This window comes from Gopherus flavomarginatus, chromosome 1, assembly GCF_025201925.1.
Source record: "Gopherus flavomarginatus isolate rGopFla2 chromosome 1, rGopFla2.mat.asm, whole genome shotgun sequence".
Taxonomy (NCBI): Eukaryota; Metazoa; Chordata; order Testudines; family Testudinidae; genus Gopherus; species Gopherus flavomarginatus.
The window spans coordinates 231,330,396-231,346,933 of NC_066617.1; the positions used below are offsets into that span (position 1 = coordinate 231,330,396).

General features: G+C 44.8%; 1 protein-coding gene across 5 annotated transcripts in view; it reads left to right on the forward strand.

The window, feature by feature from the left end:
* The window catches only part of AP1S2 (adaptor related protein complex 1 subunit sigma 2), an 86,759-nt gene that overhangs the window by 26,848 nt on the left and 43,373 nt on the right, over positions 1-16,538 (forward strand). The gene's annotated exons all lie outside the window — the stretch shown is intronic.

The window sequence follows — 16,538 nt, forward strand, 5'->3', positions numbered from 1 at the left end:
CAGATCTGAGTTTCAGTGCAGTACTCTAGCTACACTGCCTAACAATAGTTATCTAAAGTATTTCTGAAGCACATGGCATGTAAGGGTCATGATATAACATGGGTAGTATCATGGGTTATTCTACTTTCTTCTGTTTCACAGGAGGAGCACCTGCATGGTGCTAGTCACTACAGTGGTGAATACGTACCATGTAGCCCCAAATATGTATTTGACAAGGACTTTTTAAGTAATTAGTTTGGTAGGAATTGAAGAAATGTTGATGCTGTCCAGGGCTAGAACAATGGAGCCAGAGCAATACACAAACTTCCCCACATGGGTCAGGTATGCTCCTCGTTCCTGACCTACAGCTCTTACGCTGTTCTAAGGTCCCACTGTAGAACTTATTTCCAAGGAGAGAGGAACTAGCTGAAGTTGGATGGATTCATTTCTTTATACCAAGTGGACAGCAATAATGGTCAGAGGGTTTTTCAGAAGTACTCTCTGTCTATGGCTAGTCCCAAGGCTGTGAGCATTCTGTGCTGAAGGAGGAGGAAAGAGAATCATTACTCTTCTAAGTGCTGGGTTGTTGTGGTTTTTTGCTGCAATAAAGCCATTAAAATTTAATCAGCAATCATTTCTTTGGAACTAATGAGCAACTCAGGTTATAAAAGTTTCTTAGTTTACCAATCATTCCTGTTCCCAATAACAAAACACAACAAAATGCTATTAGGGACCTCAGACTTGGCATTGCAACAGCAATAAAGTGCCAGATACCAGGATGTTGGTTGTTTTCCTTATTAATTTTTATACAAGACCCACATTCTCAGTCCAATCTAATAACTTCTAACTAATTAAAAAAACATTAACATAAAGCATACCTTGCAAAACAAGCAACTTCATCTTTAATTTGTGCAAGCCTCCTTCCTCCCTCTCTATGGCCTGTTATCTTCTTTCTCTGCATCACATCATGCTGAATGAAAAATCCCCTGGCTCTGGGATCCCAGTTGTCATCCTTCTCTGTGTGAAGGACCATGTACACTTATGGTACCAGATGCAAATGGTACATAATAATACAAAATGAGGAGGAGAGAGCCAATGTTTTTTGTTGATTGTACATTTTGGATTGTTTATAAAAGTGTGACCATTATTGTTTTATGGAGCTGGAAGATGCAGCCTGCTTAGTCCTTACTAGCTTCGTTGGAGAAGATCATAAGTGTTGCCAACTCTTGTAACTTCATATATATTCTTTTTAGTTCTTGCTCAGTTGTCTGCAACCTTCAACCAGAAGAATGTACCCTGAAGGCTTGCTTTGTGTTTTACAAGAGGAAAAGGGACTTTTACAAGTATATTAGGGTTACAAAAATAAAAACTATGGAGAAAACAGGCCCATTAACAAAAGAGAGGGATAAAACTAATGTCTTAAAAATACGAGAGGTTCTGAACTCATTTTTAAAAATCCAACTTCTTAAAGCTGGCTATGACTGTGTCTACACTGCAGCTGGCAGTGTGTCTCCCATCACACATAGACAGACATGTACTAGCACTGCTAAGGGTCTAAGAGGTATATAGCCAGGGGGGTGGCAGCTCAGGCTAGCTACCTGAGTACAAATCCACCCGCCGGGTACGTACTCAAGTGACTGACCCCAAGCTGCTGCCTTTGCTACCCCTGCTATGCTGTTATTTTTAGCATGCTAGCTTGAGCAGAGGTAGGATATCTGTCTACCTAGCACATCCTCAGCTGCACTGCAGACATACTTTAAAAGATGGTAAACAAAGGGTAATGATAAATGAGCAAAGTGAACGGAAGACTCATTGTGCTGTGTCTAAAATTAGATTGTGACCTTTTGTGGGCAGGACCTGGGCTTTAATTCTACAAAAGTCCTAGCATGCTGCTATATAAGTAATTATACAAAATAATTACTGAGTTATGGAAAGAGTGATCAGCTGGTTATTACAGGGATCAGTATTAGGCCTGATCTTAATTCATATCTTTATTATTAATTAGAAGTGGGTGTCAGCATCTCATTATGAAATCTGGAAGGTGATACTAAATTGGGAGGATTTGCAAATATCAGTCAAGATAGAGAAATAATACAATGAGACCTAAAGAGAAGAGAAGTAAAGACAGGAAATAGAAAAAAGAAAAAAAAAGAAGATTCATCTTGAAAAATGCAAGCTAATATAGTCAAAGGAACAGACATCCAGTGGGTGAGAGAAAGCAGGGGTAGTACCATTGAAAGGGATCATGAACAGACTGGACAGCAAATCTGACATTAATTGGAGTACGATATGGGAGCTAAAAAAGTCAATGAAATTTTGGGCCTGATCTTAGGAACACTAAAATGTGTGCATAATTTTAAGTTTGTGAATAATACTCAATGAACTACTAAAGTGCTTGAGATAAAACATGAGCTTAAATGTTTGTAGGACCAGGACCTTGCAGATAAGTCACTGAGCGGACAGATCATAGATTTTCTTTATATGGCTCTGGTGTGACACTGGAATAGTGTGTTCACTTCTGAGCTCTGTATTACCAGAAGGTGCTAATACATTGGCAGGTGTTCAAAGAAAAGCAACAAAACTGACCAACGAGTTGGACTGATGATTTAAGAGGAAAGATCAAAAGTGAGAAAACTGTATTGATTACTTTAGCAATGACTAAGGAGAAAATACAAATATTTGAAGGGTATATATGGCAAGGATGGAGAGGAATTATGTAGTGTATAGACAGTAAAAGAAGTAATGGGATTTAATTTAGGAAAGAGACAATTTAGGCTCAATATCAGGACATTTTCCTAAACAGTGAGATGTATTAGACTAGCACAGTCTCCCAAAGAAAGGGGTTAAACCCTATTCTGCAGCACTTCTAAAACTAGAATGGCCAAAATATTATAAAATTTATTGTAGGGAATAATCCTGTACTGGCAAAAGGATGTACTGGGTGATTTAACAAATTGCTATATAATTTCTCTCTTTTACTCATCAAAAATAAATAAATCCTGGACTCCTAGAAAGACAAGTTCAAATGAGGACATGATGAATGCAAAATAAACATTTACATATTTTGGAGACATGTACCTTAGATAGTTTCTCTGACCTAAATCCACAAAGTTATTTAGTCACCTAAATCCCAGCTTTAGGCACCTAAGTCCCAGGAATCATACTAGAGTCTACTGCAATCCACATAATCCTGTTAGGGTGCTGCCTAACCCTGTTGTTATCTAGACTCTTTCGGTGCCTCAATTTTCCAGGTAAAAGTTCCCCAGGTACCTATGTTTCTGCCTCTTGGCATGTGCACTGCTGCTTCTCTCTAGGCCTCTGCACACCCATCTGCTGCCTAAGCCCCAGCATGATCCACAAACCAGAGGAAGATAGGCGGAGGAGTGCCTATTTGCCTGATCTGATAGTCATGCTCAGAGCATGCTAAGAGATCAAACCTTGTTCAAAAACTAATCTGTGGGGAGAGAGCAGGAGGTAACATAACTTTTAGCCCAATGGTTAGCACATCACCTGGGATGTGGGAGACCCAGGTTCAATTTCCCCTTCTGCTTGCAGAGGAGAAAGGATGTGAACAGGTAGTTCTCACAAGGCTGTGCTAATTCATGGACCATTTTGGTCAATTTCATGGTCATAGGATTTTAAAAATAATTAATTTCATGATTTCAACTATTTAAATGTGAAATTTCATGGTGTTGTAATTGTAGGGATCCTGACCCAAAAAGGTGTTGTGGGGGGGTTACAAGATTCTTGCAGGAAGAGTTGCAGTACTGCTACCCTTACTTCTGCACAGCTGAGACCGGTAGCACTGCCTTCAGAGCTGAGTGGTGGCCGCTGGATGTGAGCCCAGCTCTGAAGGCAGACCCACTGCCAGCAGCAGCACAGAAGTAAGGATGGCCTGGTATGGGTATTGCCACCCTTAGTTCTGTGCTGCTGCCTGCAGACTGGGCCCTCAGCCAGATGCCACCACTGTCTGGCCACCCAGCTGTGAATGCAGCAGCGCAGAAGTAAGGGGGGCATGGTATGATATTGCCACCCTTACTTCTGTGCTGCTGCTGGTGGGGCGCTGCCTTCAGAGTTGGGCTCCTGGCCAACAGCCACTGCTCTCTGGCCGCCAAGCTCTGAAGGCAGCGCAGAAGTAAGGGTGGCAATACTGTGACCGCCCACCTCTAAAATCACCTTGTGACCCTTCCTCCAACTCCCTTTTGGGTCAGGAGCCCCAATTTGAGAAACGCTGTGAAATCTGTATAGTATAGGGTAAAAGCACACAAAAGACCAGATTTCATGGTGGGAGACCAGATTTCATGGTCCATGATGTGTTTTTCACGGATGTGAATTTGGTAAAACCCTAGATATGGGATATTCTGACATGGGGCTCCCTGAATCTCTCCTGTTAAAGTTGTTCCACTTGGAATAATGACTTACTGGGCCAGGGAGTGAGAATGACTGTATAACCGGTGGTTAGAGCAACCACTCGTGGTGGGTGACCCAGGGTCTAGTCTGTGGTTTACAAAAGTGGTTGCCAACCTAGGGGGCAGACTGTTACAAACCAGGGCACAAACTCTGAACTGGTTGTGTGTTCTATAATTAGATTTCACCAACCCAGGAACAAGTGTGAACTCCTAAAGCACTAAAACAGCCTTACCATGGAGTCACAGACAGTCCCTCTGGGTACTCTGCTCTACATCTTGCCACCCAAGCAAGCCTGTCTTTCTGATAGATAGTCCCTTAAACAAAAAATCACAATATTCAGGTTACAACCAGTCACTTACCCCAGGTCAATTATACCCTAGATCTCTCTCCAAAGACAACACTTTGGCCAACCCTGTAATAAACTAGCTAAAGATTTATTAACTAGGAAGAAGACATTAGAGTTATTTACGAGGTTAAAGCAGGTAAACATACATACACAAATGATTTAGGGCAGGTCTACACTAGAAGCGCTACACTGGCGCAGCTGTGCTGCTGTAGCCTGTCTGGTGAAGACACTGTATGTCAATGGGAGAGCGCTCTCCCATCAGCATAATTACTGCACCTCCACAAGAAGTAGAAACTATGTCAACAGAAGAGCATCTCCCACTGACATAGTGCCGGTGTTGACTGCACTTAGGTCGCTGTAACTTGTGTCAATCAAGGGGGTATCTTTTTCACATCCCTGGGCAATGTTAGTTAGATCTGTAGACCTGCCTTAAGTCTTAGATTCCAAAAGGTGATAATAGCTGCTATATATGCAAGCTCTATATGTACTTTAAGGCTAACCCAAAAAGCAACTTGTACTCCTGGAGGAATTCTGTGCCAAAAAATTGAAAATTCGGCACATAATATTTTAAAATTCTGCTTATTTTGTCAAAATAACACAGTATAATCACACCAGTTTCAATTATTTTGATAATTTATTTCAAAATACTTCTCAGCAAGTATGTCTGTAACAATGCAGACAACAACAAAAATTTTTTTTGACAAATAGATTCCTTACTAGGTATATTAATACATAACTTTGAGTAATAATTCATTTAAACTACAATACAGAAATGTATTTCCTGCACCCCTCAGAAGCAGTGCAAAGACTTGGGGAAGTCAGGGTATTGGAGGACCTAAGAGAGAGGGAAGAAATTGCTGGGAAGGGTCCTGGGAGTGAACCTGGAAGGTTGTTGGGTGTGGGTGGGAGAAGGATGGAACAGGGTTTTTTCCTTGGGGGCGGGGAAGATTGTTAGGGAATTGGGGATTCCTGGCTGACTCTTAGCCTCTCCCATTCAGTCAGGTACATGTGCCCCATTCCCCATGTGACAGTGCCCTCTCCCAACCCCCCATCCCCACGTGTCCCTGTGCCCCCCCTCATCCAACCCCTCGCCCCTTTCCCCATGTGTCCCTGCACCCCTTCTCAGCTACCCCTTCCCCATCCCTATGTTGCCCTGCACCCCCACTCCCATTCAGCCCCTGGCCCAGTCTGTCCCCTCCACTAGCCCTTCTGAACTCCAGTTTATGTGACTGCCCTAGCAGCCCTGTATGTCCTGCTATCTGTCCCCCCATATCCCATGCCTCTTTATCTGGCCCCACGGGCAGGGTACCATGAGGAACACAGCCTCTCCTCTCCCACCACGGCTGGCTGAATCAGCTACCCTCTGTTCTGGCACCACAGCAGCCCTGGTGGTGCACTGCCTCTCAAGCAAAAGGTATTTTCTGTGGAGAAAAAAAACCTGCGGGGGACCTATGCATGTGCAATTGTGCAGAATTCCCCCAGGAGTAAATTTGGGGAACTCTTGCTTATGTTCCAAATTCCAAGCAGCACAGTGATAAAGTGCTTTCTGGTTAGTGTTTTTATTCTCTTCCCCCAGAGTTCAAATTAATAGGACAAGTGTTAGTGCCTGTTTCCTCTTCATGAGTATGAGTAGGAGGGGGTGTGGAGGGAAGGGAAGGGCAACGAACAAATTCTTTGTCCTTTGATGTTTCACAATGGCACATTTGGTTTCAAAAGGCCTTCTTGTGAAACCACTTCACATTCATTAATTCTTCTTTCTTGTCTGATGAGTTACACAATTGCAGAGGTTTACAATGCAAACCCTCAATATAACTTCATACTACATGCTAAAGATGTTATAAGTAAGATCAATACATGCAGCATCCTACAAGCATTTCATCAGATCTAAACACATTCTTATCACACTAAATACATTCTTATCAACTTAACATCTATTTTAACAATGCTAATAAACAGGTGAGCCAGGATGGTTTCCAGCTATGCATTTATCAGTGTTCACTGAGGCTTAGGGACCTTGGCATGAGCTGGCATCTGGTCTGCCAGCATCACAGGACTCTCTCAATCTCTCCAGTTGAAGCTGTTCCACTTTGAATAACAACTCAGTCATAAGGCCAGAGTTGAGAATCACTGTATAGTTGGTGCTTAGAGCACCCACTCGGGAGGTGGATGATACAGAGTTCAGTTCCAATGACTCCATTATTTATACAAGATGACTGTGAAACAGCTTCAGCAGGTAAGATTCAGTAAATCCCACATAAGCATAGCCCATAACTTAACGATCTGAGCACGTGCCTCCATCAAGCAGAAGGGGGAATTGAACCTGGGTCTCCCACCTCTCAGGTGAGTGCTTTAATCAATAGGCTAAAAGTTATGAGGTCACCACTTCCTCTTTTGACTATCTTGTGTGGAATGAGCAGGTGTCTCACTCATTCTCACTAGAAATAATTTAGGTACCTAAACTGCCTGGCTCCAGGAGAGGGGTTCCTAGCTCTGGATTGCAAACAGAGATAGGGACATTCCCTGCAGCCTGGATTTAGGCACCAAACTCCTTAGAAGGCTTAGGACACACTGCTGTCTTCAGTATCTCCCACTGGTAAGTGTAGACAGCTTCCTGTTCAGCATGCTTGTGTAACCCACACACCTTCTAGGTGTGATGTTCTGTCCCATCCAGTGGCACCGAGACCACTGAGAGAGAAATAAAATGAGTCTGCTCTACAGCCTGAGCTAACAGTCAGTCAGCTTTTAGCTCATGCAGTAGAGCAGAGGTGGCCAACCTGAGACTCCGGAGCTTCATGTGGCTCTTCAGAAGTTAATATGCGGCTCCTTGTATAGGCGCCGACTCCAGGGCTGGAGCTACAGATGCCAACTTTCCAATGTGCTGGAGGGTGCTCACTGCTCAACCCCTGGCTCTGCCACAGGCCCTGACCCCACTCCACCCCTTCCCTCCCCCACCCCTGAGCCTGCTGTGCCCTTGCTTCTCCCTCCTCCCCCTAGAGCCCCTTGCACACCACAAAACAGCTGATCAGGAGGTGCAGGGAGGGAGGGAGAGGGGCTGATTGGCAGGGCTGCTGGTGGGCAGGAGGCACTGAGAGCAGGGGAGCTGGTGTGGGGGATGCTGATGTATTACTGTGGCTCTTTGGTAATGCAAATTGGTAAATTCTGGCTCAGGTTGGCCATCCCTGCAATAGATGCTTATGCACGCCACAAGTTTGATCCCTGGTTTGATCCTGCCCACCAATGACCAGGGTCTGTCAGCGTTACACTTTCTTTTGTGGATTGCATTTTTGGGTGCCTATCTCTCCCCATTCATTGTATAGGGAGTCTAGTTGCCTAACTCTGGCTTTGTTGATCCCAGTGTTGCTCCAATGATTTTCTAGGCACCTAAAAGTTAGACATTGTGATGCTGGGCATTGCAATGCCTAGGTCCCTTTGTGGATGTTGACCTCTTTCTTCTTTAGTTTAATCTTCAAGCCTGTAATCAACTTTTCCATTCAGTTTAGTTCCACCCAATACTCCCTCTCCCTACATTAGGTTCTAATCTTACAATTGCCACCTGGGCTATAAAAGGAAAAAGTAGTATATTTGCAATTTTCCTCAAGTACTTTTGATTAAAACATCTTTTGAAATGGCAGGAAACATTTCTAAATAGCGTTTTCAGTAACAGTTCTCCTGCTACAAATGTTTTCTCTCCAAAAGCATGTAATTTATTAAAATAAAGTACGTTAATAGAAAAAGCTATATAAAAACTGACACTTTCCAAAGTGATTGAAGCTATTGGTAAGGGAGTGAGCAATGTGTAGTGGTTAGATCGTAACATTGGAATCTAATCCCTAGTTCTACTAATAATTTACTGTTGGCCAAATTATTCACATCTTTGTGTGGCTGACTTTCTCCGTTTAATACTGGGGGGAAATAATTATTAATGCCATTGGAGTGTTGAAAATTAAGTTGTTTCTTAAAACACTTTGAGTTGCTTGTATGGAAGTTGCTTTAGAAGAGCAGTAGGTACATGTAACATTGACTATAGACTATAGTTTAAGACTAATTCCATCCTCTATTCTATCATCCCCATTTTTGCTTTCTCACATTTCTTCTATACTGAAATTTTTCCTGTAGGCTCTCAGCCCAAAGGTGCATAAAAAGGGGAGTGAGAAAAATAATTTGAGCTGTTTGAGCTATGTGAATGTGGAGAAAACTGTTCCTCCATATACTCTACTCAGAAATTTTGCACTCTGGCATAATTCAAACCTCTGACCAGAGGACCTTGGGATTGCTTTTTAAAGCTCATTGACACACACCAAAAAGGTGAGTTTTAAGAAAATCTGTTAAGTTTAAAATTATGCCAGTCTAAATTCAGCAGTTTTGCACATGGAGACAATGTATTTCATTTGTTTCAAAACAAAACAAAAAAAATCAGTACCCCATTGATTTCAGTGGAATATATTATCTCCAAGAAGAAAGGAATTTAGATAATATTTCTGGAGGGAAAAAACTAGGGATAAAACATATGGAGACTGCATTTTAGGGAGGGATACAAAGGGGAAGGGCATGTTGTGAATCAAGGAAGGAGACTAAAATGAAGGCACTTGCACTATAAAATATACACGGTACATAGCGTGGATTGTATAGAGTTGTAGGGACAACTGTAACTCTTGGAAATTTCATACTTTATGAGTAGATGATCTCCCAACTTTAACGTGGCATTCACGCTAGTGTGTGCATTTTAATTAAAAGTGCAAGGCATTAGACTCAGCTGCTCACCATCGAAGTCTTTGTTCTCTACAACTAAACCTTGTACCACGAGGGTGCTAATAACTACATCTCCTCTTCAGTGACTGTGCCCGCCCCCGGGGAACAACTGCAAACCACCGACACCCTGATGCAGCCGCTGAAAAACGCTGGCCCGGTGTAATAACCTTAGTCCCAGATTTGGACCTTAGCGTCCAAAATATGGGGGTTAGCATGAAAACCTCCAAGCTTAGTTACCAGCTTGGACCTGGTACCTGCTGCCACCACCCAAAAAATTAGAGTGTTTTGGGGCACTCTGGTCCCCCTGAAAAACCTTCCCTGGGGACCCCAAGACCCAAATCCCTTGAGTCTCACAACAAAGGGAAATAATCCTTTTTCCCTTCCCCCCTCCAGGTGCTCCTGGAGAGATACACAGACACAAGCTCTGTGAACCCAAACAGAGTGAATCTCCCTCTCTGTTCCCAATCCTGGAAACAAAAAGTACTTTCCTATTCGCCCAGAGGGAATGCAAAAATCAGGCTAGCAATCCAACACACAGATCTCCCCGATTCCTTCCTCCCACCAATTCCCTGGTGAGTACAGACTCAATTTCCCTGAAGTAAAGAAAAACTCCCACAGGTCTTAAAAGAAAGCTTTATATAAAAAGAAAGAAAAATAAGTACAAATGTTCTCTCTGTATTAAGATGATACAACACAGGGTCAATTGCTTAAAAGAATATTGAATAAACAGCCTTATTCCAAAAGAATACAAATCAAAGCACTCCAGCACTTATATTCATGCAAATACCAAAGAAAAGAAACCATAGAACTTACTATCTGATCTCTTTGTCCTTACACTTAGAAACAGAAGACTAGAAAGTAGAACTACTTCTCCAAAGCTCAGAGAAAGCAGGCAGCCCGAAAACAAAGACTCAGGCACTCAAATCCCTCCACCCAAAGTTGAAAAAATCCGGTTTCCTGATTGGTCCTCTGGTCAGGTGCTTCAGGTGAAAGAGACATTAACCCTTAGCTATCTGTTTATGACACGCCCCCCAAATTGCAGACAGTGGGGAAGCTCACTGGCGGCGATTTCCTTCTAGAACTTGAAAATAAACAGATTAATACAACACATACACCTTTACATATACTCCTAAGTATATAACTAACAGACTTCTACATTTTAAGAACACTTTTTAACTACTGAATTCTGGGAAACTCTCACGGGAGAGTGCATCAGCAACTTTATTAGAAGCTCCTGTGATGTGTTGAATTTCAAAATCAAAATCTTGGAGAGCTAAACTCCAACGAAGAAGTTTCTTGTTGTTCCCCTTGGCAGTATGAAGCCACTTTAGTGCAGCATGGTCAGTTTGTAGTTGGAACCGCCGTCCCCAAACATATGGGCGTAGCTTTTCCAGGGCGTACACAATGGCATAGCATTCCTTTTCACTGACTGACCAGTGACTTTCCCTCTCAGACAGTTTCTTGCTGAGAAACACGACAGGATGGAAGTTGTGATCTGTTGCTTCCTGCATGAGCACTGCTCCTATACCACGCTCAGATGCATCTGTGGTTACTAGGAATGGCTTGTCAAAATCCGGGGCCCTGAGCACAGGGTCAGACATGAGCGTTGCCTTAAGTTGGGTAAAGGCCTTTTGACACTCATCAGTCCACTTAACTGCATTTGGCTGGGTCTTTTTGGTCAGGTCGGTCAGTGGGGCAGCGATTTGGCTGTAGTGTGGTACAAATCGCCTGTAGTATCCGGCCAAGCCTAAGAAGGATTGGACCTGTTTCTTTGACCTTGGGACAGGCCACTTTTGGATAGCATCCACCTTGGCCTGTAGGGGGTTTATGGTTCCTCGACCCACCTGGTGCCCCAGGTAAGTCACTCTGTTTTGGCCTATTTGACACTTTTTGGCCTTAACAGTTAGTCCTGCCTGCCTGATGCGCTCAAAGACCTTTTCCAGGTGTAGTAGGTGTTCGGGCCAGGAGTCAGAAAAAATGGCCACATCATCGAGGTAGGCAACTGCAAATTCTCCCAGTCCAGCTAGTAGACCATCTACCAGCCTTTGGAAGGTGGCGGGTGCATTACGAAGGCCGAAAGGAAGGACATTGAATTCATACACCCCCGCATGGGTGACGAATGCTGACCTCTCCTTGGCAGGTTCATCTAGCGGTACTTGCCAGTACCCCTTGGTTAAGTCTATTGTAGAGATGAACTGGGCACGTCCCAACTTTTCCAATAGCTCATCGGTACGTGGCATTGGATAGTTGTCCGGACGAGTTACAGCATTTAGCTTACGGTAGTCCACGCAAAAGCGTATTTCCCCATCTGGTTTGGGTACCAGAACCACTGGAGATGCCCATGCACTGGTAGATGGGCGGATTATACCCATCTGTAGCATGTTCTGGATCTCCCGTTCTATAGCAGCTTGGGCATGAGGAGACACTCGGTAAGGTGGGGTTCTGATTGGGTGAGCATTACCTGTATCAATGGAGTGGTATGCCCGTTCAGTCCGTCCTGGGGTGGCTGAGAACAATGGGGCGAAGCTAGTGCACAGCTCCTTGATTTGTTGCCGCTGCAGACGTTCCAGGGTGGTTGAGAGGTTCACCTCTTCCACGCCACCGTCTTTTTTCCCGTCGTAGAAGACACCGTCAGGCCACTCAGCATCCTCTCCCTGGACTGTAAACTGACAAACCTGTAAGTCTCTGGAATAGAAAGGCTTGAGAGAATTAACATGGTACACTTTAGGCTTTAGTGAGGAATTGGGAAATGCTATGAGGTAGTTTACAGCTCCCAGGCGCTCTTGGACCGTGAATGGCCCTTCCCATGATGCTTCCATCTTATGGGCCTGTTGCGCCTTCAAGACCATAACCTGGTCTCCTACCTTGAAGGACCGATCTCTGGCATGTCTGTCATACCAGGCCTTTTGCTCTTCTTGAGCATCCTTTAGGTTCTCTCTAGCAAGGGCTAAAGAGTGTCGGAGGGTGCTTTGTAGGTTGCTTACAAAGTCCAGAATGTTAGTTCCTGGAGAAGGCGTAAACCCCTCCCATTGCTGCTTCACCAACTGTAATGGCCCCTTAACCTCGTGACCATACACAAGTTCAAATGGTGAAAACCCTAAACTGGGATGTGGTACAGCCCTGTAGGCAAACAGCAACTGCTGCAACACTAGGTCCCAATTATTGGAGAATTCGTTGATGAATTTTCGTATCATGGCCCCCAAAGTTCCATTGAACCTTTCCACCAGGCCATTGGTTTGATGGTGGTACGGGGTGGCAACCAAGTGATTCACCCCATGAGTTTCCCACAGTTTTTCCATGGTCCCTGCCAGGAAATTAGACCCTGAATCTGTAAGGATGTCAGAGGGCCAACCTACCCTGGCAAAGATGTCTGTTAGGGCCAGGCACACAGTGTTAGCCCTGGTGTTGCCTAGAGCGACTGCTTCTGGCCATCGGGTAGCAAAGTCCACTAAAGTCAGTACGTACTGCTTTCCTCTGGGCGTCTTTTTTGGGAAAGGGCCCAGAATATCCACAGCTACTCGCTGAAATGGGACCTCAATTATGGGGAGTGGCTGGAGAGGGGCCTTGACCTGGTCTTGAGGCTTACCCACTCTTTGGCATACCTCACAAGACCGGACATACTTGGCAACGTCCTTGCCCATCCCCTCCCAGTGGAAGGACTTCCCCAACCGGTCCTTGGTTCTGTTCACCCCAGCATGGCCAATGGGATGATCATGGGCTAAGCTTAAGAGCTTCCCCCGGTACTTAGTTGGAACCACCAACTGTTTTTGCGGCTGCCATTCTTCCCGGTGTCCACCAGAAAGAATTTCCTTGTACAAAAGTCCTTGGTCTATAACAAACCGGGATCGATTAGAAGAGCTGAGAGGCGGTGGGGTGCTCCGTGCCGCCGCCCAAGCTTTCTGAAGGCTGTCATCCGCTTCCTGCTCAGCCTGGAACTGTTCCCTTGAGGCTGGGGTCACCAGTTCTTCCTCAGACTGTGGACTTGGGCTTGGTCCCTCTGGAAGCGATGTAGGTGATGGGGTTGTTTCCGTTGCTGGTGAACCGCTCTCCGCTGGTGCACCTGAGGGTATTTCAGGCTCTGGCTGAGCCTTTTGGGTATGGCTGTCTGTCGCTTCTGCCAGTTTTGGCTCGCTGGCGCCCTCTGGCGTTGAGTTTGAAGATGTAGTTGCACTTGCTGGTGCTGGTTGCTGTTCCAGTTCCGGGCCTGGGACTGGAGATGCTGTGGCTGTTTCAGTGGTAGGCATGGAATCCGGGTCCTCTACCTCTGTCTGGGTCTCTGGTAACACAGACGGTGCCTCTGTGGATGGTTCAGGAACAGGAATGGGTCTGGAAGCTTGCCTGGTTTGGCTACGTGTAACCATTCCCACTCTCTTGGCCCGCCTCACCTGGTTGGCCAAGTCTTCCCCCAGTAGCATGGGGATAGGATAATTGTCATAGACTGCGAAAGTCCACATTCCTGACCAGCCTTTGTACTGGACAGGCAGTTGAGCTGTAGGCAAGTCTACAGCTTGTGACATGAAGGGGTAAATTGTAACTTTGGCCTTTGGGTTGATGAATTTGGGGTCAACGAAGGATTGGTGGATAGCTGACACTTGTGCCCCCGTGTCTCTCCACGCAGTAACCTTCTTTCCGCCCACTCTCAAATTTTCCCTTCGCTCCAAGGGTATTTGAGAGGCATCCGGGCCTGGGGATCTTTGGTGTGATGGTGGTGTAATGAATTGCAGTCGCATGGTGTTCTTGGGACACTTGGCCTTGATATGTCCCAGTTCATTACACTTAAAGCATCTTCCATCTGATGGGTCACTGGGCCGAGGTGAGTTACTGGAGACTGGTGAGGTTGAAGGGTAGGGTATCTGTGGCTTTACTTGGGTGGTATGTGGGGTCTTTGGCTGTCCTCGGTTGTAGGGTTTATGGTCTGTGTGCTCCCTGGGGTAATCGTTCCCCTTGACAGTAGCTTTCTTGCTTTCTGCCAGTTCCATCCATTTGGCTCCAATCTCCCCCGCCTCAGCGATATTCTTGGGGTTTCCATCTTGTATGTACCGCGTGATGTCTTCAGGAACACCATCCAAGAACTGCTCCATTTGTATGAGGAGGTTCAGTTCTTCCAAGGTTTGAATGTTGTTTCCTGTTAGCCAGGCCTCATAGTTTTTGCAATGTAGTAGGCGTGTTTGGGAAATGACACCTCTGGTTTCCACTTTTGGGTTCTGAAGCGCCGACGGGCATGATCTGGGGTTATCCCCATCCTGTATCTGGCCTTGGTTAGAAAAAGTTTATAGTCATTCATTTGGTGCTTAGGCATTTCAGCTGCCACCTCTGCTAAAGGTCCACTGAGCTGTGACCTCAATTCTACCATGTACTGGTCTTCGGGAATGCTGTACCCAAGACAGGCTCTTTCAAAATTTTCCAAGAAGGCCTCGGTGTCATCACCTGCCTTGTAGGTGGGAAATTTCCTGTGCTGTGGAGCAATAATTGGCGCCGGGTTGTTAGGGTTGGCTGGCACATGCAGCCCAGCTTTTGCCAACTCCAGTTCATGTTTTCTCTGTTTTTCCTTCTCTTCATTCTCTTTTTGTTGTTTTTTCCATTTCTTTTTGGTGCTTTTCCATTTCTCGGCGGTGGGCCAACTCTTCTTCTGCTTGTTTCCTTCGGTAGGCCACCTCTTCTTCTTCTAGTTTTCTTTTGTGTGCTGCCTCCTTGGCTGCCTCTTTGGCTGCCTGTTCTCTTTGGTAGGCTGCCTCTTTGATCTGTTCTTCTCTTTCTTTCATCTCCATCTCTTTTTGTTTTATTTCCAGTTGTCGCCTGTGTTCAGCTTCTTTGATTTGTTCTTCGGCGTCAATTTTTGCCTTAGAAGTCATGGTTCCTGTTTTCTTGTGTTGGGGTGCCCTCCGGTGTTTATCTTCTGAACTGCAGGTTCTCTGTTGCCTCCTGAAGTCTGCCTAGCAACAGTGCCTTTAGCTAATTTTCCTTTTCTCTCTCTAGCTAATGTTCAATGAAGGGAAACCAGAAAAACCACTTTATTTGCATGCCTATAAGTGCTGGTACTTGCCTCCTAATGGGAGGGCTATTGCATGACAAAAGACCCTTAACATGCAAGCCACAAACTGCGAGAGAGAGCAGAAAAAAAAATTCTCTCTGGTTCCCTTTTAAAACCAACTGCTTCTCTCTGCTAAAAAGCCCTTAGCAGAGAAAAGAAAAATATAATATTTCTACTGGCTTCTGGATTCTGTCTATCTCCCACCAGCTGCCACTCATGTAATAACCTTAGTCCCAGATTTGGACCTTAGCGTCCAAAATATGGGGGTTAGCATGAAAACCTCCAAGCTTAGTTACCAGCTTGGACCTGGTACCTGCTGCCACCACCCAAAAAATTAGAGTGTTTTGGGGCACTCTGGTCCCCCTGAAAAACCTTCCCTGGGGACCCCAAGACCCAAATCCCTTGAGTCTCACAACAAAGGGAAATAATCCTTTTTCCCTTCCCCCCTCCAGGTGCTCCTGGAGAGATACACAGACACAAGCTCTGTGAACCCAAACAGGGTGAATCTCCCTCTCTGTTCCCAATCCTGGAAACAAAAAGTACTTTCCTATTCGCCCAGAGGGAATGCAAAAATCAGGCTAGCAATCCAACACACAGATCTCCCCGATTCCTTCCTCCCACCAATTCCCTGGTGAGTACAGACTCAATTTCCCTGAAGTAAAGAAAAACTCCCACAGGTCTTAAAAGAAAGCTTTATATAAAAAGAAAGAAAAATAAGTACAAATGTTCTCTCTGTATTAAGATGATACAACACAGGGTCAATTGCTTAAAAGAATATTGAATAAACAGCCTTATTCCAAAAGAATACAAATCAAAGCACTCCAGCACTTATATTCATGCAAATACCAAAGAAAAGAAACCATATAACTTACTATCTGATCTCTTTGTCCTTACACTTAGAAACAGAAGACTAGAAAGTAGAACTACTTCTCCAAAGCTCAGAGAAAGCAGGCAGCCCGAAAACAAAGACTCAGACACTCAAATCCCTCCACCCAAAGTTGAAAAAATCCGGTTTCCTGATTG